We start from the raw sequence: 26,825 nt of genomic DNA, 5'->3' as shown, positions 1-26,825 counted from the left end.
CATCCTTATCAACAGGATGCAATGCTCTGTTTATCCCCACAGCTGATTGCTCAGTTGCTCTATTACTATGTGCTAGCGTTCTGACTAATGGCGCGCCGAGTCATGGACCTATCAGGTTCTGATCCTGGGACTCGGCACTCTATTTACACCCCTTCCTGGCCATGTGCCAGTGATGGTCTCTAATGTGTTCCTGGTTCTCCTCTGGCTTGTTTTCTGACTCCCCGTCTCTTGTTTGGTACTGCATAGCCTGTCTAGCTCTGACCCTGTTTTTGTGTTGTTTTGTCTCTTGGTGTTACTTTGTCCCTGCCCCTAGTAGTATAGGGATTGCTGACCAGTTGCGGTCTTGCTACCTAAGGCTTGTACTGCAAGTAGGTAGGAAAAGGGGGCTGGGTTCTAGGCCAGGGCTCACTGTCTGTGTCTGTTCCTACATACAGGTGTTCATTTACAATTTAAGGGGTTGTCCCATGAAAAATATTCTACATTTTACAAACCAGCACCTGGATCTGAATACTTTTGTAATTGCATGTAATTAAATATTTAGTGTATTCACCAAGTAACCCTTAAAACCAATCTGTATAGCCAAAGCCACGTGTGGGTCAAAAACACAGAACAGGTGCAGATTGTTCCATTATACCTTATCTGTATGAGTGGGCTTCACTCCTGGTTTTGGCTCACAATAAGGGCTCATGCACATTAATTTGTGCCGGTCGGACCGATGCTGCGGACCGCAGATTGCTGTCCGCAATGCACAGGCACAGACCGGACGGCCGCCGTATTCGGAGTCAGGACCCATTCCCTTGAATCATTCACATCCAACGGTCCGCACCGCAAAAAAGTAGTGCATGCACTACTTTTTTGTGGTGTGGAGGCACAGACAGAAGCCCCATGGAAGCACTCTGTAGTGCTTCCGTGGGGTTTTGTGCCTCCGTTCCGCACACCTTCCAGATTGCGGACCCTTTCAAGTGAATGGGTCCGCCTCTGTGATGCAGTGAACATACGGCCAGTGCCCGTATATTACGGGCTCGCTGTTTGCAGGCCACAATACGGGCACGGCCGGGCAACCATCGTGTGAATGAGCTCTAACTGATCAAATAACTTAAAGGGAACCTGTCACCAGTTTTATAGTGTCCTAACTAAGGGCAACATAAATAAGTGACTGATTCTCTTAGCACAATGCTGGGTCACTTTCTTTAATTGACCCAGTCAATCTGCCAACATCTTGTATTGAAAAGCTCCAGCTGATAATGATGACTCCTGAATATTCATGAGCTCCTGACTCTCCCCACCCACCTGCTGCTGAATGACAGTTTGTTTCCATATGAACCAGCAGCAGGCGGGCAGGGGAGTGGCTATAGCTCTGAATTAAATATACGCTGGACTCACTGACATCACGCTGGACTCAAATCAGCTCATTAGCATGCAGCATTTTTGTGTGTATATTATGAGGTAACCATCTGTCACACCAGTAAGTGAATACATCTAAGGTACTTTTTAGTAGTTAATGATTGTATATAATTAGTTAGATTATAATCAAATATCCACATGACAGGTTCTCTTTAAGTGTGAACTCAGCCTACCATGTCGTATTCATCAGATTGTAAAGCTGGAGGCTTCAGACAGAGTTTTGGTGTCTTCTCCACCTGCGATGTGTTGCAATATAAAGCGTTGTGATGCAACCTAAATTACAACGTTCTCATACATCGGGCAGAATCATAAGCAGCTTATCTCTAAATTAGACGTCTTCATTTGTACCAGTATTAGTAAATCTGGGTCAATGGTTTCACCCAACACCCAATGGTGTCATGGTGATCCTAGGTCTGGTCAGTGCTGTGACATTGGTGCACTGGAATGCATACCAAGTGCGGCAGCGCACAGCACATACTGGCAGGAGGCAGGCAAAGGGCATAATCACAGGCAATGAGGGTGATATCGCCGCCCCCCTGTCATTGTACCCCTCAGAATCAGTATTCATACTTGATTGGGGCATCTGATATAAATAAAAGAGTGCAAAATAAAAAATAAAAAAAATTCTTACCTGATCCATTTGCTATTGACTGGCCGGCCTCCGCCATCTTGCTTGAAGATCTGGCGTGAAATCTTGCGCGGCCTGCGATGACGTCATCATGCCGGCTAGCACAGTGACGTCATACATCACCACGCATGAGATTTCAGCCAAGATGTTCAAGCAAGATGGTGGCGATTGGCCCGTTGCGAGCAAACAGATCAGGTAAGAATGATTTTTTAAAAACTTTTTTACACTATTTCAGGTTAAATCGGAGAGCGTCACAGCCAGGGAGAAAAAACTGCTCACCTTCCCCCTGGCTATGACCCTCTCCGCTGCGATTGGACCACGCTACAGCCAGGGAGAAGGAGATGCCCATTGAGAAACCCGGCCGTCTCCTCCTCCTTGTACCGATACTCTAAATTAACATACTGAGCGTGAAAAACAGTAAGGGACACAGCGCTGGAACGGAGGTTTTTTAGAAAAAAAAAAGTGCTGGCATCTGTAGGGGCCGCCCAATATGGTAAGCATACCAGTTTCTAACGTATAAACCCATGAAAGGTCCTCTACTCCTCTTTAAGTGGTACCATTAGAAAGTACAACTTGTCCTGCATAAGATAAGCTCTCATCTGTCTATGTCAATCGAAAAATGAAATAGTTATGGCTCTGGGAAGGCAGGGAGGAAAAATGAAAAGGCAAAAACATAAAATCCTCCAGGATTCAAGGGGTTAAGTAGAAAATATTTTAATGAAAATAAAAAGTGGAACAGGTGTTTTATAACTATGGGGCTAACTCTGAACACCAACTGGCATAAATGCACTAATATATTATAAAACTGGCTGCCTACAGCCACCACTAGGGGGAGCTCAGTGTATAGGAATTTATACAGTTACCATTTATATAAATGAAAACCGTAAATAATCTCTTTGCACTGAGCTCCCCCTAGTGAAACCTGCAGGACATTGCAGTGAATCTATGATGGTAACAGGAGAAGCATTTCATCAGCTCCTTTCCCCCCACCTGTCCTGGTCCCCATAGCAGTTACATGTAGTGATGGACGAACATCGGCCGGGATGATTCACCAACGCACGTTCGTGATCAAATGTTCGCATTTAATAGCAGGCGAACCTAAAAAACATTCAGATCATATTTGCAGCCAGCAAACACTTACTAGAAGTACACAAATAGTCCCACGACATGGACAGTGACATACCAGAGGGGGATCATTGGCAAAAATTCCCACAAAAAATATGTATTTTGATCAGGGGCCATTTTTATGTGTCTTAAAGGTAAACTCTCAAAAATGTGCCCAGCTGGAGCCTAGAAAAATGTTATTTCCTATCGGTTTGATGTATACAAATGTGCAGCACTCTACGTTTTTGCATCCTGCAGAGTCCATTAAAAAAATGCATACATTAACGTAAAAATTCTTTGGTGAATGGACGCCATTGTACGGCATCAGTCTGAGGCATCTGTTAACGCATGCATTTTTGGTATGCAATAAATGGATGGCAAAAATAGAATGTGAACCCAGCCCTAGTGTCAGAATAAGTACCAGTACACAGCGGAGCAGCGTGGCGGAGAGGGGAGGCCGCCATGTACTGACAGAGCGCTGCCTGGTCCTGGTGGTCAGGAATGAGGACTGTGCTTCCCAAGGATCATTTTCTACTGGGAAATACAGGGCACAGTATAATACACTAGAATCTATATAATATAAAGGTATTAGCCCTACCCCCGAATAATAATACAATTAGGTGGTCATTTATTATATAGAAATACGTCTATGGTATGGGTATTTCTGACGCAGATTGTGGCGCAAAGGTCCTTAGCACCGCAATCTGCATATTTTTCCCGCTCATGCCAGGTCTAAAAAAGGATGGCGTGGGCAGGGATACAGTTATGGCCATCCAGTTATTGAATACCACAGCCATACATTGACCGGATAACACCGCCATACCGTGACCGGATAAAAGGGTATAAGAGGGCACAGTACAGGGAATGACTAGGGCACTGCACAGGGTGTGGTAAGAGGGCATAATGCAGGGTATAAAGGGGCACAGTATGGGGTGAGGGGCACAGTACGGGGTGGGGGGCACAGTCGCATGACCCTGTGACATTAGAAGGTCCTTATGGTGAATGCGGTTCATACGCCACCATAATGAGAGGCAGAGGAGTGAGACAAGGGTGTGATCATGTGGCTAGAGATAAAAAATGTAACTATCGGCCAGTACAGGCCCCAAAAATTAGGCAATAGGCATTCACCTGACAGCAAAGAACTTTGGATTCTGTGGCTGGAGGTACATTAGGCGGTCACAGGATAAATATGTAACTGTCGGCCAGTACAGGCCCCAAAAATGAGGCATTCACCTGACAGAAAAGGCCTTTTATGCCGCTGTATATACATAAGGCAAGGACCATTCTTTGTTCTGGGTGGTGGCGGATATGTGTGGGCTGGCATGAGGAAATTCAATTACACGGTCATCACAGGTGTTAAATTCCTCCGAGATCCATGCCTCATTCATTTTTAAAAATGTGAGGTAGTCCACACTGTCGTGAGCTAGGCGAGTGCGCTTATCGGTCACGATCCCCCCTGCTACGCTGTACGTCCTTTCGGACAGGACACTCGACGAGGGGCAGGCCAAGAGTTCCATGGCAAATTGTGCCAGTTCTGGCCACAGGTCAAGCCTGCACACCCAGTAGTCAAGGGGTTCCTCGCTTCTCAGAGCGTCCACATCGGCCGTTAACCCGATGTAGTCGGACACCTATCGGTCTAGGCGTTCCCCGATGCTGGATCCGGAGGGCGGCTGTCGATGGGTTGGATGCAAGAATGATCTTATATCCGAAGTGACCAACACATCTTTAAATTGCCCTCTTTTTGCAGGCACGGTAGGATTGGTACCCGCACCTTTTTCGCTGTGGGTGGAAATTCCTCTGCTAGTGCCCGCAACAGCAGAATGGAGCATCTCTCGCAGCAAGGCCTGGAAATGCTGCATTCTGACAGTCCTCTGTGATGCTGGTAACATGTCCGCCATTTTGTGTTTGTACCGGGGGTCTAAGTACTTTGCCACCCAGTACAGGTCCTTGACCTTTATGCTTTTTATACGTGGGTCCCTCTTCAAACACTGGAGCATGAAGGCCCCCATTTGCACTAAATTAGAAGTGCTGGAGCGCTCTGGCTCCTGCTCATCGCCCAGGAGAATGTCGTCCTCGGTCTCCTCCCCCCAGCCACGGACAACACCAGGGATCCCCGAAAAGTTTAAAGCTTGCTCTTCTTGCTCTTCCTCCTCCTCCTCCCCCCAGCCACCATCCTCCTCTGACTCCTCTTCAGACTCCTGCAGACTCTCAGATGGAGTAGCCCCCCCTGGGAATTTATTCAGCATTGCGACTTCCTCATCTTCCTGCTTCTGCTCCTCGACGGCTTGATCAATGACATGATGCAATGCACGCTCCAGAAAGAAGGCGTAAGGTACGATGTTACTGATGGTGCCCTGGCTGCGACTGACCAGTTTGGTGATCTCATCAAATGGCCGCAGAACTCTGCATGCGTCGCGCATGAGCAGCCACTGGCGCGGTGAAAAGAAACCAAGCTCACCAGAACCTGTCCTGCCGCAGAGTTCGTACAGGTAGTCGTTAACTGCACATTTCTGCTGGAGCAGCCTATCAAGCATATACAAGGTGGAGTTCCAGCGAGTTGGGCAGTCTCAAATCAGACATCTAACGGGCAAGTGGTGTCGTCGCTGAACGTCAGCAAGGCGAGCCATGGCCGTGTAAGATCTAAAATAGCCAGAGATTTTCCTGGCCTGCCGCAAGACGTCCTGGACCACGGGGGATTTGACAACGAATCTCTGCACAACTAAGTTCAGGACGTGTGCCATGCACAGCACGTGTGTCATTTTGCCCTGTTTCAGCGCGCTGAACAGATTGGCACTGTTGTCGCACACCACTTTAACAACTGTCAAATTGAGCGGGGTTAGCCACTGATCGGCCTGTGACCACAGAGCTGAAAGCAGTGCAGGACCGGTGTGGCTCTTGGCTTCCAGGCACAACAGCCGCAGCACAGCATGGCAAGGTCTCACCTGGCATGTCGAATAGATTCTGGGGAGCTTGGGGGGGCACAGCGGAAGAAGCGGTAGCAGTGGAAAAGGAGAAGTCAGCCGAGGAGGAGGCGGAGGATGGAGTAGGAGGAGGAGAAGAAGAGGGCGGCCTGCATGCAATCCATGGCGGTAACACCAAATCCACACAGGTGCCACGGGTTACATGCTTGATGGCCATCAGGAGGTTCACCTAGTGGGCAGTAAAAGTTATGTACCTTCCTGCCCGTGTTTGCTAGACCACGTGTCTGTGGTCAGATGTATCTTGGCACCGACACTGTGTGCCAGAGATATATTAACTTGCAGCTGAACGTGGCCATATAGTTCAGGGATGCCCTGATGGGAGAAATATTTCCTTCCAGGGACCTTCCATTGCGGTGTGCCAATGGCCACAAATTTTCTAAAGGCCTCCGAGTCCACCAATTTATATGTCAGTAGTTGGCGGGCTAGCAGTTCCGACAAGCCATTGGGCAAGAGGATTATCCAGCGTCATCATATTTTTAGGCTCAAACATTTGGGCCATGGAAGCCTGCCTTCTGCCAGATGAACGCGACGACGGCACGGTGGAAGGTGGAGTGGAGGACAAATGGGAGGAGAGAGTAAAAGAGGCAGGACGTGGAGTGCCGGGAGTGTGGCTTTGTGGGTTCTGACGGCGTTGCTTCCATTGGGCTCGGTGATGGGACGCCAGGGGTCTTCTTAAGGCGGTCGTCCCTAGGTGAGTGTTGAGCTTACTACGACTTATGCGTTGACAGCACAGGCTGCAGATGGCAACACTATTGTCAGCAGCTGACACGTTAAAAAAGCCCACACTGCAGAGCCATGTGCCGGCGTCCTGGGAGCGCAAGATGTGACCGTGCATGGTGGATGACTCGCTCCAGATACATTTGCAGTCTGCTTTTTGCCTCCTGTGCACTGCGAGTTCTGCCTGCTTCTCCTCCCTATCTGCTGCTCCGTCTCTCCATCTAAACTCCCCTCCTCTTCCTCACTTGTGGGCACCCACGTGACGTCCATCGACATGTCATCATCGTCACCTTCACCACCACTTACATTAGAGATCTCTGAGTAGGCAGCAACAGCGGGGACCACCCTCCTTGGGCTGATCTGGGTACTGTTGTCAGACCACTGGGTGTCAGCCGTTGCTACCTCCTCTTCCTCATCCGATGCCAAGAATGGCTGCACATCGGTAAGGTCTGGGAATGGATGGGAAAATAATTCCTCTGACTCGAGTGGAGGGGCTATGGTGGTGGTGTCATTGGGGGTGCACACAGCAGAGAGTGTGGACGGTGCAGATACAGAGGATGAGGAGGGTGCAGAAGCGGAAGGCTAAGTGAGCCACTCAACCAACTCAGGTGCGTCCTTTGAAGTAATCGCACGCACCTTCTCCAACTTCCCACTTAGGCTCCGGCCTGGTGCACCTGCCCGACCCCTACCACCCCTGAATGGCCTGCCTCTTCCTCTGCCTGTCATTTTCAAAATGACCCTGTGCCTAAGTCCCTAGAGAAGAGCAGTATTTGTGGAAGCTGATATATGGCAGGACTCAATCAGTTGTTAGTTGAAGCTGTTAGATGCCCCTCAAGCAGTAATTTTGTGGACGCAGGTATATGGAAAACCTCAATCACTATTTTGCGGAAGCTGATAGATCGCAGCCCTCAATCAGGATTTTCTGGAAGCATACAAATGCTCTATAATATACTTTCTATGTTAGAAAGTATATTATAAGTATATCACACCCCTCTGTGTATCACACCTATCGATAGCACAACGTTACCAGACTTTTGTGGCCCTATTAGCTAGCGTTTGGTGTCCCTAACAGTCTGTCCCTGCTCCACACAGCAACCTCTCCCTACACTGGCAAAACACATAATGTAAAATGGCTGCCAGATCGGGTTCTGTAATAGGGTTGGAGGTATGTCCATGTGCTGAAACGTCTCAATTGGTTGTCCTGTCCTACCTGATGGATGTGTCATGGGTCAAAGTTGAGCGCAATGTAAAAGAATATGGCGTGCGCGTATATCACCATATGTTCGCATGTTCGGCGGATCGCGAACGCGCAAGGTTCGCTGAAAATTGACCGCTGGGCGAACCCCAAGGCCATCACTAATTACATGTGGTCTGCCAGGATCCCCTCTCTCCCCAAGGGCCACATAACAGCTGCACGTTTTTTTCTCTGATCCATGTACACTATTGAAGACGTTTATATGAGCAAGACAGCTGCAACTACAACAACCACCTATTAGTAAAAATCATAGCTGCATTTATTTTAAGTCGGTAAAAACAAAAATACACAAACAAATTGTGGATACATTTAATTGTTTATGTATTTATTTTTATTCATAGATGCATTTATTTTTATTTATTTGTATTTATGTTCATTTATACTTATTTATTTATTTATATTAATTTATTTTTATTACTGCATTTATTTTTATGTATTTATTTATTTTGCACCGTTGGTTTATAGACAATTGCTTCCTTACAAAAAGTGGAAGAAGAAGTGAATGGAATCGCAGCAAACTGTAAACAATGTCACTCTATGGTCTTTAACTACGGAGTCGGGGATTGCGGGGTTAACAATGCAATGAAGACAAGAAGTTGGGGAGGTTTTTTAACAAGAAGTCTCAGGTTACAATAACTTTAATGGCTGCCAGCAGTGCGAGCACTTTCTTGTGCTAATGGACATGCTTCCTGTATGAGTGCTTGCACACCAGTCCTGTGAGTCCAGTGTGTAAAAGCTCAGCCTAAAATACCATTTTGAGGAACATGAATTTTTTTTATTTTTTTTTGCATTTTAAACCGACGAGGAAGTGAAGTTCTGAGGAGTTTGTATCAGAAAGTTAACAAGCAGCAGGCGTGAGATCCTCAGGGAAACCTTAGCAGTTCCTAGATTTTTCCTCTTTAGCCTGCACTGGGATCTTCAAGCAACATCTGCGGTAATGCCTGGGAAATAGGTAGGATTCTGCGCCAGGGCTCACGCTACAGATTTCCAAAAAGTTAGTATCTGAACTTTGTAGCTTGCTGTATAATGGATGTGGTGTGTTCAGTGATGAGCATGTCTGATGTAGATGCACTGGACATGACAAAGGGTGGCTGTGCTGGTGTTCTCGGATGTAGATGCACTGGGTAGGATGCACGTGGCTGTGCTGGGGATGCTGGATGTAGATGCACTGGGTAGGATGCATGTGGCTGCGCTGGGGTTGTTGGATGTAGACGCACTGGGTAGGATGGAGATGGCTGTGCTGGTGTTGTCGGATGTAGATGCACTGGGTAGGATGCACGTGGCTGCGCTCGGGTTGCTGGATGTAGATGCACTGGGTAGGATGCATGTGGCTGCACTGGTGTTGTCGGATGTAGGTGCACTGGGTAGGATGCATGTGGCTGCACTGGGGTTGTCGGATGTAGGTGCACTGGGTAGGATGCATGTGGCTGCACTGGGGTTGTTGGATGTAGATGCACTGGGTATGATGGAGATGGCTGCGCTGGGATTGTCGGATGTAGGTGCACTGGGTATGATGGAGATGGCTGCGCTGGGATTGTCGGATGTAGGTGCACTGGGTATGATGGAGATGGCTGCGCTCGGGTTGCTGGATGTAGATGCACTGGGTATGATGGAGATGGCTGTGCTGTGGTTGTCGGATGTAGATGCACTGGGTAGGATGCATGTGGCTGCACTGGGGTTGTCGGATGTAGGTGCACTGGGTAGGATGCATGTGGCTGCACTGGGGTTGTTGGATGTAGATGCACTGGGTATGATGGAGATGGCTGCGCTCGGGTTGCTGGATGTAGATGCACTGGGTATGATGGAGATGGCTGCGCTGTGGTTGTCGGATGTAGATGCACTGGGTAGGATGCATGTGGCTGCACTGGGATTGTCGGATGTAGGTGCACTGGGTAGGATGCATGTGGCTGCGCTGGGATTGTCGGATGTAGGTGCACTGGGTATGATGGAGATGGCTGCGCTGTGGTTGTCGGATGTAGGTGCACTGGGTAGGATCATGGAAGTGGTTGTACTGGGGATGCCCGAAGTAGATGAGCTAATTATGGTGGCTATGCTCGGTTTACTGGATTTAAATGCACTGGGGTTGCCTGGAGAAGCTGGGCTGAGGTTCTCAGAAGTAGATGCACTGATTATTATGACTGTGGCTGTGCTGGGTTTGTCGGATGTAGATGCGCTGGTGTTGCCAGGGGTGGCAGTGCACAGATTGCAATACTGCTGTCTGATGTGGTAGTGCTGATATAGCAGAGCTGAGTTTACAAGTTGGCACAGTGAACCGCATAACCACTCTCTTTATGGTCTTCAGAATTTGTTTAATTTGCAGTGTTTGTGTTTTCTGTGATGTAGCAGAGCTAAGTCTGCACACTTAGTAGCGTATTTTCTGCACCTGTGTACATCTCCGTGGGGTTGCTCCTGCAGAATGTGCCAGGATTGTTTAGCAACACCATTCAGATAGATGTGATCCAGGTGGTGCTACACCGTGATCTCTGGTCTTGTCACATACTGTATGTCGTCATGGCCAAAGTCGCAGTGTAGTCTCAGCCTAAGGGCTCGTTCACACGACCGTTGGTGTCCCGTTCCCGTATTGCGGATCCGCAATACATGGGCACCGTTCCGTTGTCATTCCGCATTCATTTCAATGGGTCCGGAGATGCGGAACGGAACACTACGGAGTGCTTTCTGGGGTTCCGTTCCGTTCCATGCCTCCGCACCGCAAAAAGATAGAACATGCTCTATCTTTTTGCGGAACGGAGGGATCGCGGACCCTATCAAGTGAATGGGTCTGCGATCCCAGTGCGGCTGCCCCACGGAAGGTGCCCGTGCATTGCGGACCGCAGCACAGGCTTCACACGGTCGTGTGAACGAGCCCTTAGGTCTTGTTCACTTTTCCATTTTCCACGGACAGCTCGCGTACCCACTGATTTTAATATGTTTGTTCACACATCAGTATTTATGTACTGATCATGGGCCAGCGATAAAATCACGGAGATGTGCACGACTTTGGTCGGTGATGCGGACCAAGCACGCCCATTGAAGTCTGTGAAAATCACGGAAACAACACGGATGGGTGGCACCTGTGTTGCATCTTTTTTTTTCCACTTACTGCTGATAGAAGATGTTCTTGAAATTAATTTTCAGCTGAGCAGCATCCGTGGAAAACAGATGTGACCTAGAGGGTAAAAAAACGGACGCAAGAACCGAGCACAGATGCTTCACGGACATCCTCCTGGATTCATAACATGGAATGATTTTTTCACGGACGTGAAATGGACACGGTAATGTGAACGAGGCTTAATGCTTCTACACTTAGGCCTCATGCACACACGGCCGTGTGCCGCCCATGCTGCGGACCGCAAATTGCAGATGTCAAGTGATGCGCGCGCAGTCCGCACAGCAAGTGAATGTACAACGCAATTTCTGCTGAGAAACCCTAGGAGTCTGTTCTCACATGGCTGCACAGGTTCGCAGACCTACTGGCGAATTCCCCGCTGTCTGGCGGGTCCATACAGTTTTCGGCTGTGTGAGACCTGATGCATGTCTGTACTTGTGGAAGTCCTTCCATTGAGGAAGGTGGTGTTATATGACGGAGGGGGGATGGGGGCCGAATGAATGTGGATTGTCTTTTCTTTGTCTTTTTTTGAAAGCAAATACGGAAAGCAAACAAATACGTTCCATTAAAGAATTGGCGTCGATGAGCGCTGAATGTGTGTACACAAGGGCTCCGGGAGTTCTTAATTAGTAAAGTCAATCTCCGAGTGCGGATCTTAGGCACGATCGACGCCAGGCCGAGGGAGGGAATTATTGTGTTTTATTTTATTTTTCTTGATCCGCAGTTGGTGTGTTCTCCGCCGTGCTGATCTTGGCCCCGGTTCAGATTCAGACCTAAATGCTCAGCGCCTGCAGGAAAGCATGAGGCCACGTGCACACGTTGCGGAATATGTGCACATTCTCTGCAGCGTAGTACACTTGTCGCTACCAGCAAAACATCATGTAGACTTTACAGATTGATTCCATGTAAAAAATTGAGCTGCATTGCGGATTTCCGAATCCACGGCACGTCAATTATGTTTGCGGTTTTAGCTGCGGATATCATCCTTTTTTAGTGGAAGGGTGAGATCCGTGGCCAAACCGCATCAAAAGCCACAATTGGAGATTGCGGATTTTGGTATGGCTATGCTGCAGAAACGCACATAAAGCTGCACAGAAATTTGTGCGTCTCTTCTGTGCGTTCACCTGCAGTTATGCGCAGGTGGCCTTGGGGTGGGTTCACATGTGTTAGGCTGGTTTCACACTTGTGGCAGAGTGATCCGGCAAGCAGTTCCATATGCCAACTGATGGCATTTGTAAGGCTGATCAGGATCCTGACCAGTCGGAAAAATGCATTGCAATACCGGATCTCTCCGGTGTCATCTGGAAAAACGGATCCGGCATTTATTTTTTTCACCTTTTTTTTAAGTCTGCGCATGCGGTATTTTGAATGCCGGATCCGGCACTAATACATTCCTATGGGGAAAAATTGCTGAATCCGGCATTCAGGCAAGTCTTTGTTTTTTTAGGCCTCTTTCACACTTGCGTTGTTGGGATCCGGCATGCACTTCCGTTGCCGGAGGTGCCTGCCGGATCCGTAACAACGCAAGTGTACTGAAAGCATTTGAAGACGGAACCGTCTTCCAAATGCTTTCAGTGTTACTATGGCACCCAGGACGCTATTAAAGTCCTGGTTGCCATAGTAGGAGCGGGGAGCGGGGGAGCAGTATACTTACAGTCCGTGCGGCTCCCCGGGCGCTCCAGAATGACGTCAGATCGCCCCATGCGCATGGATGACGTGATCCATGTGATCACGTGATCCATGCGCTTGGGGCGCCCTGACGTCACTCTGGAGCGCCCGGGGAGCCGCACGGACGGTAAGTATGCTGCTCCCCTGCTCCCCGCTACACTTACCATGGCTGTCAGGACTTTAGCGTCCCGGCAGCCATGGTAACTATTCAGAAAAAGCTAAACGTCGGGTCCGGCAATGCGCCGAAACGACGTTTAGCTTAAGGCCGGATCCGGATCAATGCCTTTCAATGGGCATTGATCCCGGATCCGGCCTTGCGGCAAGTCTTCAGGATTTTTGGCCGGAGCAAAAAGCGCAGCATGCTGCGGTATTTTCTCCGGCCAAAAAACGTTCCGTACCGGAACTGAAGACATCCTGATGCATCCTGAACGGATTACTCTCCATTCAGAATGCATTAGGATAATCCTGATCAGTATTCTTCCGGCATAGAGTCCCGACGACGGAACTCTATGCCGGAAGACAAGAACGCAGGTGTGAAAGAGCCCTTAGAGATAAAACCGTAGCATGCTGCGGTATTATCTCCGTCCTGATCAGTCAAAAAGACTGAACTGAAGACATCCTGATGCATCCTGAACGTATTGCTCTCCATTCAGAATGCATGGGGATAAAACTGATCAGTTCTTTTCCGGTATAGAGCCCCTAGGACGGAACTCTATGCCGGAAAAGAAAAACGCTAGTGTGAAAGTACGCTTATACAGAACCAGATCTTAAGGCTGGGTTCACACCTGAGCGTTTTACAGCGCGTTCCTACGCGCTGTAAAACACCCTACGCCCCAAGAAGTACAGGAGCTTCTTTGGGGTGTAGTGTCGCGTGTTCCCGTACTTAGACTTCCGGGAACGCGTGACAATGGGCGTTCGCTTACTTCCGGAGCCGCGTATGTGAGACGCCCGGAGAATCGCACATACAGAGCGCAACAAGGTACGCTCATGTGTGAACCCAGCGTCGGAAATCTCCTCTACGAGCAGCATGAATTGCCCTGCGGGGCGGATTTGAAATTTTTCAACATGTCACTTTATCCTGCTGTTCTCCACCCCGGATTTCACCCTTTTGCAATGAAGAGGGTGGAATCTGGTGTGTAAACATACCTCTTAGGTTACATGCGCACCACAGGGCAGTTTATACAGATTCCCCACATGGTTTATGCTGCATTTCTCTGTTATTTTGCTGATTTTGGCCCAGATTTCACCCTTTGCATTGCACAAGCAATGGATATGCTGCAGATTTCACAATTCGCACCGCAGGTCAGTTTCCGCACAGAAAATTTCCGCACTGTGTACATGAGATTTTGCAAATCTGGTCTACAGTACTTTGCTGATGCTTCTGCATGTAATATGCACCCTGTGCATATACCTTTTTTATGTTTTTATATACCTTTTTCTTTCCTTGCAGAAAATCTGCAGCGTAATTCAGCACCAGCAAAGTGAATGAAAATTGCCAAATGTACATGTTGTGTATCTTGTACAAGGGAAAAGTGACCCGCTGGGAGGCATTTAAAATCCGCAGCATGTGAATTATTTGGGCAGATCTGCAGATGACGTGTTGTGGTTTCCCTATAGACTCCAATAAAAAAAAAATCTAATATCACTGCATAATAATAGTAACTGCTCCCCGGTATACACGGCATATCACTGAACTATTCCCCAATGATAAAATGTAACTCTTATTTCAAATAGTTAAAATAAAATAAAGTGAGAGATCCACAGAAATGAAGGTGTGACGAATGCCGTACTCCAACTGACGTCAAACGTCAAACACATAGAGCCAGCGAGATACGGTATGGTCACTGGTTACCAAGGCGCGACGTTACGCCCTCCTGGAGGAGCAGGTAAGGTCAGCTTGGTACAGTTTACACAGACACCTCCTGTCCACGCGGGCACAGAGAGGTAACAAGCTGAGAGAGCCTTTTCACTGCCTCAGCTCAGCCCGGGTATGCTGCCACCAGCTTCTCGTTTGATATAAGCTCGGTCCGCTAACGGGATTATCTAGGGTGAGAAACCAACCCGCAGTAGCGTATAACTAGACCGAAACAAGGACATGGGGATTCGTGATCGAGATACAAGAAAGCACAATTTTAAATTATGTATTTAATCGCCTTAAGGGCACACTAGAACTAACACTATACACACAGAAAATATATACAGTGGTCTGAGGTTACAAATACAGATGATGGGATACAACAGGGTTAAGCAGAACAATAAGTCAGTTTACCAGGTATAGGAGTCCCTTGGGTTGTGATGAGTGCTTAGCTGTAGTCACGTGGGAGGCAGTCATGTCAGCCAGTGGCAGATGGCTGATGTGGGAACATATTCCTCACACCTCCCCCTTTTAGAGGGCGCCAGGGGGCAGCACATTCCTGCGTTCCCCAGTGCGCCTATCTGCACCCTCTCCTTGCCGGGATAGCCCGTTGGCATTCCCGTGGTCACAGCCCTTCTTGTGGCGAATGGTCAAGTGATACTGCTGGAGCACGAGGCTCCAGCATAGAAGCCTTCCATTCGTCGCTGACACGATGTTAAACCAGCTGAGGGGTTTGTGGTCTATCCACAGTGAAGCAGCGCCCGTATAAGTACGGCTGCAACCGTTGCAGTGCCCAGACAATGGCCAGGCACTCCTTCTCCATTGTGGAGTACGCGACCTCCCTCGGCAGGAGCTTCCGACTCAGGTACAAAACGGGGTGCTCCTAGCCCGTAGTGTCGACCTGGCTGAGTACGGCACAGAGGCCAAATTTACTGGCGTCGGGCTGTACTATAAACGGCCGCGCGAAGTCGGCTAACTGTAGTATAGGGAAGCTCGAAGGCTGTCTCGCAGTCATTTGTCTAATCGACTGCGGAGGGCAGCTTTTTCCTGGTGCGGTCTGTCAGGGGTCTCACCAGGCTACTATAGTGGGGCGCGAACCCCTATAGTACCTTGCGGTGCCCAGGAAGGACATCACCTGGTTCTTGTCCCGGGGGGTGAGCCAGGATGCGCTGGCATCCACTCTCCCACGCTCCGGTTCCAAAGCTTCCCAGCCTGCCCTGGGCCTCTCGCTTATGCCCAGCTGGCACTTTTCCCGGCGCCTCCCCAACAGCACTCAACAGGAGCAGGGTGTCCTCGCCCCCTGGACAGGAAACAACAACAGCTTCCTGAAGCTTAAAAGATCTCCTCTCCTTACCTAAGTCAGTAAATAACAGAGTACACGGTAGAGATGCCAAACAACAAGATTTATATATTCATATACAAACCACAAAGACACTCAGAAAATCCAATTACCGATAAGAGTAATTAACCCTTTCCTAGCGTAAGGGTCAAGCCTGCCTGGCAGATCAGCCCGAGCATCTGAGCCAGATGCTCTTGGGGATCCTCCCATGTAGGACCGAAGACGGCAATGACCTCCAGGTACACGGCTGTGTACCCTTCGAGTCCCTCATCCAGCTTGACCATCCACTTACAAGTTGCAGGGGCATACTCCATGCCCAACGGCATCTCCAGCAAGGCGGTGGTCACCTTGTCAGCCCAAATGGATGAAAAGGCTACCGCTTCTGAGTACCGGGTGGCATAATCTAATACCGTCAATATGAAGCGTTTCCTGGAGCTGCTGGGAATGGACAGTGGTCCAATCAGATCCACAGCCTCCCTCCAGAAAGGCTCTTAAATTATGGGCAGCCTTACCAGTGGGGCTTTGGGGCGCATCCCCGCCTTCCCCACCCGCTGGCAGTTGTCACATGAACGTTGGGCAGCCACATCAGCCCCCATCTTTGGCCAGTAGAAATGCTGGGCTAATCTGGCCTTTTTCTTAGTGACCCCTAGGTGTCCAGCCATAGGAATCTCATGCGCAACCTGCAACAACTCCATCCTGAACGGATAGGGTACCACTAGCTGTCGAGGGAGCTGGACGAGGTCTGTGTCCGAGGGAGGCTGTGCCGCCTGCTCCTTTAGAGCGTTCAGGCTGGTGTCAGCCACTAATGCCGCCTGAAACCACTGACTGGACGAGACTGCCACATCCCCTGTCAGGTCCCTGGGACCTGTCTCCTGGCCTCCGTCTGACTCTGCAGCCACTTGGTCGGAATGGGGAAAGCCATCAGACCCCTGAGGGTCCCCTAGGGCCCCAGCACTCCCACTGCGCGTGACGGCAGCTATGGCCGCTGCGACCGCTGGTAGTCCGTGCTTCCCCTCGGCTTCCGACAAAGTCGCCAGTCCAGACGGACCAACCTGGCCCTCTAACATCCCGGTTGTGGAGGAACCCTACACTGAGGCTTTACCTGGGAGCCCTAATTCTCCTGGGATAGCCCTGACCTCATCTGCATCCTCCTCCGCTGTCTGCCCCCTGCTTGTCCCCTTAGTCACCACACTTGAGGACAACAGTTTCCAGCATGCTTGCTGGCCACACCCTGGGGCCTCAGCACAGCTGAGGGGAGAGGCACACATTACATCCCCCCACTCCCACATCCCGATCAACAGGCATGTTATGAACATTAACAGTATCAACAGGGGTGGGCATGGCATCACATTCTGGGGGATCGGACCTCTGGGTGTCAGCAGCCAAGTATTTAGACACAAGCTGCCTCAGGTCTATCCCCAGCAAAACACTGGCAGGCATATTTGAGGATACCCCGACCTCCCTCACTCCTCGACCGGCGCCCCAGTCCAAATAGACCTTGACGACGGGCAATGCCGGTTCTACTCCTCCAATCCCGGAGATGGTAAGGGATCTCCCGGGCAATAAATCATGGGGTGCCACCAGTTCCGACCTTTTACCAGAGTCTTCTCAGTGCCGGTGTCTCTAAGTCCCATGGCCACAGCCTGGCCCACGGTGACCGGTTGAAAATTGTCAAGGGACCTCCCACCACCGCCACTCACACACAACACAGTGGACGGTTTCTGGGTCGATGACTGGGATGGACCCCTCGGGTGCTGAGGACACGTGTCCTGGCTGCTTACAGAGGTGGAAAAGTCGGTGTTCCCCCACCGACGTGGAAAGTGAAGTTGGGGCTGGTGCTCACTTGGGTCTATGGGCCGGGGTAGCAGGTGCAGTGTGCGTATTACCCCCTCTCCAGCCGACAGGTTTCCGGGCCTCTGAAGTCCTGTTGTTGGTGTACTCATCGGCCAGGGCTGCTGTTGCAGAGGCCCCCTTTGGCTTCCGGTCATGGAGGTACTGCTGGAGGTCCTCCGGGCAATTCCACAAGAACTGCTCTGTGGCGATGAGCTCCTTCAGATGTTGGACGGTGGAGAGCTACAATCCCGTGGTACATTGGTCAACCTCTCTCAGCAGGGCCCGCATGTGATAGGCCCAGCTCTGGATAGGACCCCGCTGCAAACATCTGAGCTTTTTCCGGTATGACTCAGGGGTTAAGTTGAACTGCCGGACCAGAGCCTGCTTGATGTCCTCATAGCTCAGGATGGTCTCGCTGGACAGGTACCCGAATATTTCAAGGGCTTTTCCCCTGAGACGTGGCGTTAGGAATCGGACCCACTGGTCCTCTGGCAGCTGGTACTGATGGCAGGCCGTCTCAAAAGCCAACAAGAAAGTGTCCAAGTCCCCATCTTTGTCCAGCAGGGGGAAGTCCTCCCCCCGCAGTTTTGGAATCCGGATCTCTGGAGACTCACATCGGTCTGGGGAGGGCTGCTGGAATAGGAGATGGAGCATTTGCAGCTGGTGCTCGCGCTTGGCCTGTGCTTGGTCGCAATGTTCTGCAGCCTCTGCTTGCTCGCAATGTTCTCGTTCTGCAGCCTCTGTTCCTTTGTGATTTTCTGCAGCGGCCATGAGAGTCTCATAGGCCGCCTGGTCTCCGGCCTGGAGACAGTCCATGGCAGATTTAAGGAGAGCAGCTAGGCCTGCCTGGTTGGGCAGGTGGAGCACGGCCCGCCCCGGGCCTCACCGACGGCAACTGGCTGCTTGGGGAGCTTTGGCTGTGCTCCCCCTCGCCTTGAAGAAAGTTGCCTTCCACCTCCTCTTGACCCATTATCTGGACTGCGTCCTCCCCGCCACTGCTCACCGCCTCGGCCATCTCCTTCGCTTCGCTTTGCTTCTTGTGATACTGGCCATCATTTCTAAGGATGATTACTGACACAGACTGCAACCTGATACGCACACACACACTTTATTGTATTTGCACTGTCTGGTGTTGAGCTGATCTTAAGACTCCAGCAGCAAAAAGCTACTGCTGGTAGTCTTTAGCGTCTGGGAGTATGGGTCCCACACTCACACACACTAGTATCTAGATCCCACTTTGCTGCCACCAATATGTGACTAATACCGTACTCCGACTGACGTCGGATGTCAAATACGTAGAGCCAGCGAGATACGGTATGGTCACTGGTTACCAAGGCGTGGCATGACGTTACGCTATCCTGGAGGAGCAGGTAAGGTCAGCTTGATACAGTTTACACAAACCCCTCCTGTCCACACGGGCACAGAGAGGCAACAAGCTGAGAGAGCCTTTTCACTGCCCCAGTGAAACTGCGCTTTCTCAGCCCGGGTATACTGCCACCAGCTTTCTCATTTTGATATAAGCCCGGTCCGCTAACGGGATTATCTAGGGTGAGAAACCAACCTGCAGTAGTGTGATCGAGATACAAGACAGCACAAAATTAAATTATGTATTTAATTGCCTTAAGGGCTCACTAGAACTAACACTATACACACAAAATATATGCAGTGGTCTGAGGTTACAAATACAGATGATAGGGTACAACAGGGTTAAGCAGAACAAAAAGTCAGTTTACCAGGTATAGGAGTCCTTTGGGTTGTGATGACTTCTTAGCTGTAGTCACGTGGGTGGCAGTCATGGCAGCCAGTTGCAGGTCCCTCTAAACACATTGCACGATTTGACTCCCCTTCAGAGAAATGACACGCCCTCTTGCTGGCACAAGACTTTTGACCTGTAGCTGGCCCCTTCCCTCCTGGCCTCTGGGCGGGGTGAACTCCCCCTCTGCTGGGGCTAGCAGCAAATGAGCCACAAAACCGATTAGGGCTCATGGGTCGACCAGAATGTCGCAGGGAGGTGGTTCTGGGACCATGGACCCGCCTGGGTTCCAGCTACCAGTAGAGTCCAAGCATGGTACCATTATTTGGTTTCTGTGGGGAGATATATATATATATATATATCTCCCTACCCTGGCATCCCACCGCCAAACTATGACCACGGGCCTGTTCATCATGGCCACAGGGACACAAATATGCATCTGGTTTATGTCTGTGATGGAAGGGCAATTCATAATTCCTTATGAATCGCCAGCTCCATGATGTACATTGAGCTGGGGAATGTCCTAGATCCCCTGCAGGGAAGTTTTCCAGGCTGTCTGAATGGAGGTGAGAATTTGTAAACAAAGGTAGCCTGCCAGAAGTTTTCTGCCATTTGGCTAGGCTTTGAAGCAGGGCCCCTATGTGGAATTCACTACCTCTGCTATCTGACAGCAGATGGCTGGTGTGGGAACATGGCTGACATAAAAGAATAATCCATATTCCTCACAGAAGGCCAACCGAAAAATTATCTATAGCAAAAGTCACCCACCACAATTTTCAGGGGCGTACAGAGTAATATAGTAGGGACTACCGTGCTTTAATATACACCCAGTCTGTTTCACTTACTGTTTGTAGAGTCAATAGGATCAAATCGGGATCACTCCTTTCAGTTTGTATCCCTGTCTATAGGCAGAGCACCTGCCCTGACAGTGGCGGGTGCAGATGTTGGGCGCTCAACCTCTATACTGCCAACTATCCCTCTGCAATCAAGACTTCAACTCTGTCTTAGGTCCCCTGATGAACCAGCCTTTCTAGTTGGGGAAACGCATCGAGTTTACAAACACAGGGTCACCGTAGGGTCATGACAGCATTTAGCTTCCGAGAGGTGGGGTCGCCCCGGTCAGAGGAAATTTAGTACTACTGGGGACATTATCTTCATTACTTCTGGAGGGTACGGTGGTGGGCTTTACTATACTACTACAGGGGGACATTATGACTACTGAGGGCATTATGGTGAGCTTTACTACTACTGGGGGCACTATGGGGAATTATTACTACTGGAAGAGCATTAAAGGGGTATTTGCATCTGAGACAATGGGGGCATATCGCTAGGATATGCCCCCATTGTGTGATAGGTGCAGGTCCCACCTCTGAGACCTGCACCTACACTGAGAACGGAGCGGGGAAGGTGGTGGCTGGAGGACCCCGGCTTTAATCTGGTCCAACAACCACCAAGCGCTCTCCCCATTTTACTGAATGGAAGCACACTGCGCTTGCCTGGCCACCTCTCCCATTCATTTCTATGGAGCCGACGGAAATAGCCAAGCCAGCGCTCTGCTATTTTCGATGACCCCATAAAAATTTAATAGAGGGCGGCTGCGCATGCGCAGTGCACCCTTCACCACTTTGTGGGGCTCCATTCCCAATATAGGTGCAGGTCCCAGCGGTGGGAGCCGCACCTATCTGACAATGGGGACATATCCTAGCGATATGCCACCCATTGTCTGAGATGAGAAAGCCCCTTTAAGTTGTGTTTATTACTCTTGGGGGACTATGGGGACATTAATAATTTTAGGGTACAGTGGGGGACATATATTACGTTTGGGGGCACTGTACTAGCATTAATACTACTAAGCGTACTCAGAGTAAATGATTACTATTGGTAGGGCTTTTCTGTGACGCGCACCTTGGCACTGTATCATCTTAGCACTATTATTTTTTGGGGGCACTGTTCACAGCACTGTTACTGTCAGGAGTACTATTTGCTGGGTGGAATAATTTTTAAATGCATGTGTAATAATTATTAAGGAGGCAGTATCTGTCAAGAGAAAGTGGGGAGGATGATGAAAAAGTAGGAACCTAAGATGTCTGTGTGGCAAACTCTGGAGAGATGAGATGTGGCAGAAAGATGTCATCATGGCGGTCTGAATGGAGAACATGAGGAAAGAGAACATCAGAGATGTCGTCACTGGAAGTAATAGATATGTAGTGCTCTATTCTCTTGTATGTTTGGCAGTGTGGAATGTAATTTAAAAAGTCATCCATCGTGGGTCATAATGTGGTGTCTGTCATTTTGACAGGAAGATTAGTGCTGCATGCTGCACTATTATTTCCGTCAAATCTGAGGGAACTGCTGACAGAGGCGTGAGAAGAGCCTTATCTTGTTAACATTTATCACTGTTCGCTTCCTTGGGAGACTTGGTTCTAACTTCTTGTTACTAGGGGGTTGAGAAAAACACTGCAAATGATGAAACGATCAAGGTTCACATCGAATAATGGAAGTAAAATACAATGTTAGAAAAAATAAGTAAAAATGAAACAAAAAAAATATTCCCCTTTATACAATGTTGTATGATGTAGCAGTCAGTGAGTGGTGGGGAAGGTGCGGAGAGCTGGGGGAGCGCTTCCTCTATGAATACACTGGACTCCTATGTAAGAGTCCACTGTATTCTCTCATCGCTCCTATTAGCCGAATGGCAAAATATTTTCTTCGTTGTTTTGTCTACAAGTAGTACAGACCTACTGCTTCAAGAATCAAGACTGCTCTTGCTTCAGGAACATGAGACATATCACAAATTGTTATCTTAACCCCTAATTGCCTGGGGCTTTCTCTATACAGTAAGGGCTGCATTATATTAAAAGATTTTTGCAGGCGATTGGTCTGCTCGTCGGTGGTGGAGACCACTGCTATTACATGCAGTGATCTCCTCAACAGTATGGGGAGGAGCGATCACTATGCCATCTCTCGTCCCCACATTGAATGATTATTTGTGGGCAGCAGATAGTGATTAGACAACACGATCTGTGTATTTCCCTTTAAGAATAATTGTGACACGGATTTGGTTAAATGATTACATTGTGGAAACTGTGTGACCACCGCTCCATTCACTGTCTATGGGTCTATCAGCGATAACATTGCACAGTGAGAGATAGGCGCAGGTCCCACCTCTGTGGTTATACCATATACAATATGTCCTGCTGGAAATACCCCTTTAAGTGCCCAAATAACATTCCTATAGACACCCTAAGATAACACTACCCAGTCAAACATACTCATTGACGAAAGAAATGAGGCCTGTTTCATATTTGCGCTAAACTGATCCGGTAGGCAGTTTCGGCTTGGAACAGCCTGCCGGATCCGTGAATACCGGGAGCTGCAGTGGGCTGCTGAGAGACCATCCAGCCCATTCACTATATTGGGGACCGGCGGAGATCCGGCCGCCACCCGGTAAATATGCCAAGGAGCGGTTGGACAAATGCCAATGCACGCAGCAGTTTTCGTCCAGCCGCTTCTCTGCATATTTGCCGGGTAGCGGCCGAATCTCCACCGGTCCCCATTGTAGTGAACGGGCTGGACAGTATCTCGGCAGGGCACTGCAGCGCCCGGTATTCACGTATCTGGCAGGCTGTTCCTGGCCAGAACAGCCTGCCGGATCTGTTTACCGCGAATGTGAAACAGGCCTAACGCACCCAAATAGAAATGTAAGATTGCTGCAAAACTCTGCAAGCAGTTATCTTCCGCAAGATGGCATAAAAGTGCTTTCCCCCCTGCCCTATATAAAAGTTTTCAGAGGTTACTTTTGGATGGTGTACCTCTTGGTGAGAGTTCATTGACTTGCTAGACCTCCCTCTATGACCCACTCAAGGACATTTTACCCAGTTGACAGATTTTGAGAGACTTTTTTTATTTTATTTTTTTTGGTCAATGAGTGTTACTAGACAATACAGTTTCATCTTGTGCATCTGATTTTCATACCTTTTATGCACAAAGTATGGGATTAGAGCCAGTGGCCTTCCCTTCAGCAGTGCCAGTTGATGTGCCCTGTACACCCCCCCATGGCCGGTCCTAGGGGTTTACATGGCTGTAATGCTGCGGTTGAGTTTTGGCTGCAGTCACTAAATACACATACACTAGTAAACCAGAAGCAATTCTTTGAAAACCCTAGTGGTGAAAAAAGCCTTTTAATGGTGATGGATAAGATATGCTCAAAATGTACAAAACTTCTTAAAAAAAGTTATAGTAACATGGTTTAGAAGGCTGAAAAGGACATCTGTCAATCCAGTTCAGCCTGTTATCCTGCAAGTTGATCCAGAGGAAGACCTCACATGAAAAAAAACATGCAAAAACCTTCATCTTAAGTTCGATACTATTTCAGTCTTTTTAATATTGTGAATTTATCCAATGAACATATGATCCAAAAGAAGCTAAAGATGTCTCCACACAGGCAAGGTTTATAGGAAACATCTGAATCTAGCAGAATGTTTTTTGGTTAGAGGAAATTGCAGTGAAGGAGGAAGCACATTACCAGAACAAGCATCTTCATAAAGTACATTCCAGGTCAGAAAAACAAACAGTGCTGTCAAAGGCCACCATTCACATGCTGTATGTGGTGTTGGAGTGGCCCGAGAGAGGAGTCTACAATGGGTCTTGGTTCTGACAACGCTGGGCGCTAGTACAACATGGCCTAGGAGTTTTTTTCCCCCCCCCATCAATATCCCTAAATCTGTTTTGAATAGAGAGGTGACTTTGCAATGCAGAACCCTACATTTTGGTTTTCTTAGCTCCTGAACCCCAACAGTCTGATGCTACATGGCACCTGATATATACTGCCTTACACCTGCCAAATCTCATCCACTGAGGTAAAGAACATTTACCGAACCATTGTTGTGTGCCAGAAAGATGAGACCTTATCTTCTCGAGGTGCACCCTTGCTCCTCTTGATGTTCTTGGTCATAGTGCAATATTTGGTTTAAGCCATTCTGAAATGGCTTTGGGCTCTTTCACACTTGCGTTGTTCTGTTCCGGCATAGAGTTCCGTCGTCGGGGCTCTATGCCGGAAGAATCCTAATCAGGATTATCCCCATGCATTCTGAATGGAGAGAAATCCGTTCAGGATGCATCAGGATGTCTTCAGTTCCGGACCGGAACGTTTTTTGGCCGGAGAAAATACCGCAGCATGCTGCGCTTTTTGCTCCGGCCAAAAATCCTGAACACTTGCCGCAAGGCCGGATCCGGAATGAATGCCCATTGAAAGGCATTGATCCGGATCCGGCCTTAAGCTAAACGTCGTTTCGGCGCATTGCCGGACCCGACGTTTAGCTTTTTCTGAATGGTTACCATGGCTGCCGGGACGCTAAAGTCCTGGCAGCCATGGTAAAGTGTAGTGGGGAGCGGGGGAGCAGTATACTTACCATCCGTGCGGCTCCCGGGGCGCTCCAGAGTGACGTCAGGGCACCCCACGCACATGGATGACGTGATCGCATGGATCACGTCATCCATGCGCATGGGGCGCTCTGACGTCATTCTGGAGCGCCCCGGGAGCCGCACGGACGGTGAGCATACTGCTCCCCCGCTCCCCACTACTACTACGGCAACCAGGACTTTAATAGCGTCCTGGCTGCCATAGTAACACTGAACGCATTTTGAAGACGGATCCGTCTTCAAATGCTTTCAGTTCACTTGCGGTGTTACGGATCCGGCGGGCACCTCCGGCAAATGGAGTACACGCCGGATCCGGACAACGCAAGTGTGAAAGAGGCCTTACATGGTTCTCAATCCCCTGGTAGCCACGTCTTTTGCATCATGGCTGCTCTGTCTGACTGTACTCTATGCACACCTCCCAACTTTTTGAACAGTGAAAGATCCATCTTTCCTGCAAATCTATACACTTCAATAGTTTTCTTTTACACAGTAGCACAAAATTATCTGAATATAGAAATTTCTGAAATCCAAATGGCATCAAATAATGAATTAATATACAAGACAGGTTGTAATATACAGAGAGGAACCAGAAAAACACTTTGTAAATTAATATTGTAAATCTAACAATGCAAATCTGTACCTCGATAAAAAAAGAGGAATATTTAAAGTGGAGCTGTCACCTCTCCTTTTTTAAGTGTCATGCATTCCCCATGTGATAAGAATAGATGCTCCAGAATTGTTATGACTCTATGTTGTTCCATTCCTTTATTATTTCTATTAGAAGTTATGAATGAATTGCTAGCAGTCTGCAGTAAGGGTACAGAGGGGAGGTAACCAGGTGGGGGGGGGGGGGGGGTGTACCTGCACAGACTCCCTCTATCCAATCAGTGCTGCCATTTTCAGACCGTGCAGGGACACACCTCCAACTGGTTACCTCCCCTCTGTACCCTTACTGCAGACTGCTAGCAATTCATTCATAACTTCTAGTAGAAATAACACAGGAATGGTACAACATAGAGTCATAAGAATAGATGCTCCAGAATTGTTATTACATGGGGAATGCATGAAGCTATTAAAGAGGACCTGTCAACACTCTTGACATGTCTGTTTTAAAGAGCAAAGATGAACAGAGGGGCTTGGGTCTAAAGTAGGGATGATCCCTCCAAAAGAGGGACACTTGGGAGATCTGTCTATGGGGAGGTTAACTCTATGGGTTTTGCCTCTCAGGTTTCTGCCGAATTTAGAATTTTGTATGGAGCTCCTCCACCCACAGTTTTAGCCCCATTCAATAGGACATGTCCTATCTGGGTGCTAGAAAACCACGTGAAAATAAACAGTGGCCCCATGAACAGTGGAGCAGACTGCCATTGAAAACTATGAGACGCATTAAAAACTTTGTGTGGATGAGGCTTTTTGTTAAAGGGGTTCTCCGGGAATTAAGAAAATGAAAATACATACATATTACTTTATTATAAATATATTCCCAAATACCTTTAATTAGTTATAATGGCTCGTTTTGTTTAGGGAGCAATGGTTAGGAGAAACAAAATGGCCACTGTCCTATTAGTACATACAAAACCTGTCCTAATTACACAGAAGGACAAGTAAGGCTACTTTCACACTAGCGTTTTTTTGCGGAGCCGTCATGGATCTGCAAAAATGCTTCCGATACAATAAGAAAACCGCATGCATCCGTCATGATTGTATTATGTCTTATATAGCCATGATGGATACGTCATGAACACGATTGAAAGTCAATGG

General features: G+C 48.7%; 1 protein-coding gene across 1 annotated transcript in view; it reads left to right on the top strand.

Annotated features, from left to right (window-relative positions):
• Positions 1 to 8,781: 8,781 nt before the first annotated feature.
• KCNQ1 (potassium voltage-gated channel subfamily Q member 1) overlaps positions 8,782 to 26,825 on the top strand; it is a 185,628-nt gene continuing 167,584 nt past the window's right edge. Inside the window, exon 1 of the mRNA XM_040410033.1 lies at positions 8,782 to 9,041. The gene's annotated coding sequence lies outside the window, so the exon portion shown is untranslated. The remainder of the gene's footprint in view (positions 9,042 to 26,825) is intronic.

Source organism: Bufo bufo, chromosome 10 (assembly GCF_905171765.1).
Source record: "Bufo bufo chromosome 10, aBufBuf1.1, whole genome shotgun sequence".
Lineage (NCBI taxonomy): Eukaryota > Metazoa > Chordata > Amphibia > Anura > Bufonidae > Bufo > Bufo bufo.
The sequence above is the reverse complement of the archived record's forward strand: the minus strand, read 5'-3'. Positions and strand labels throughout refer to the sequence as shown.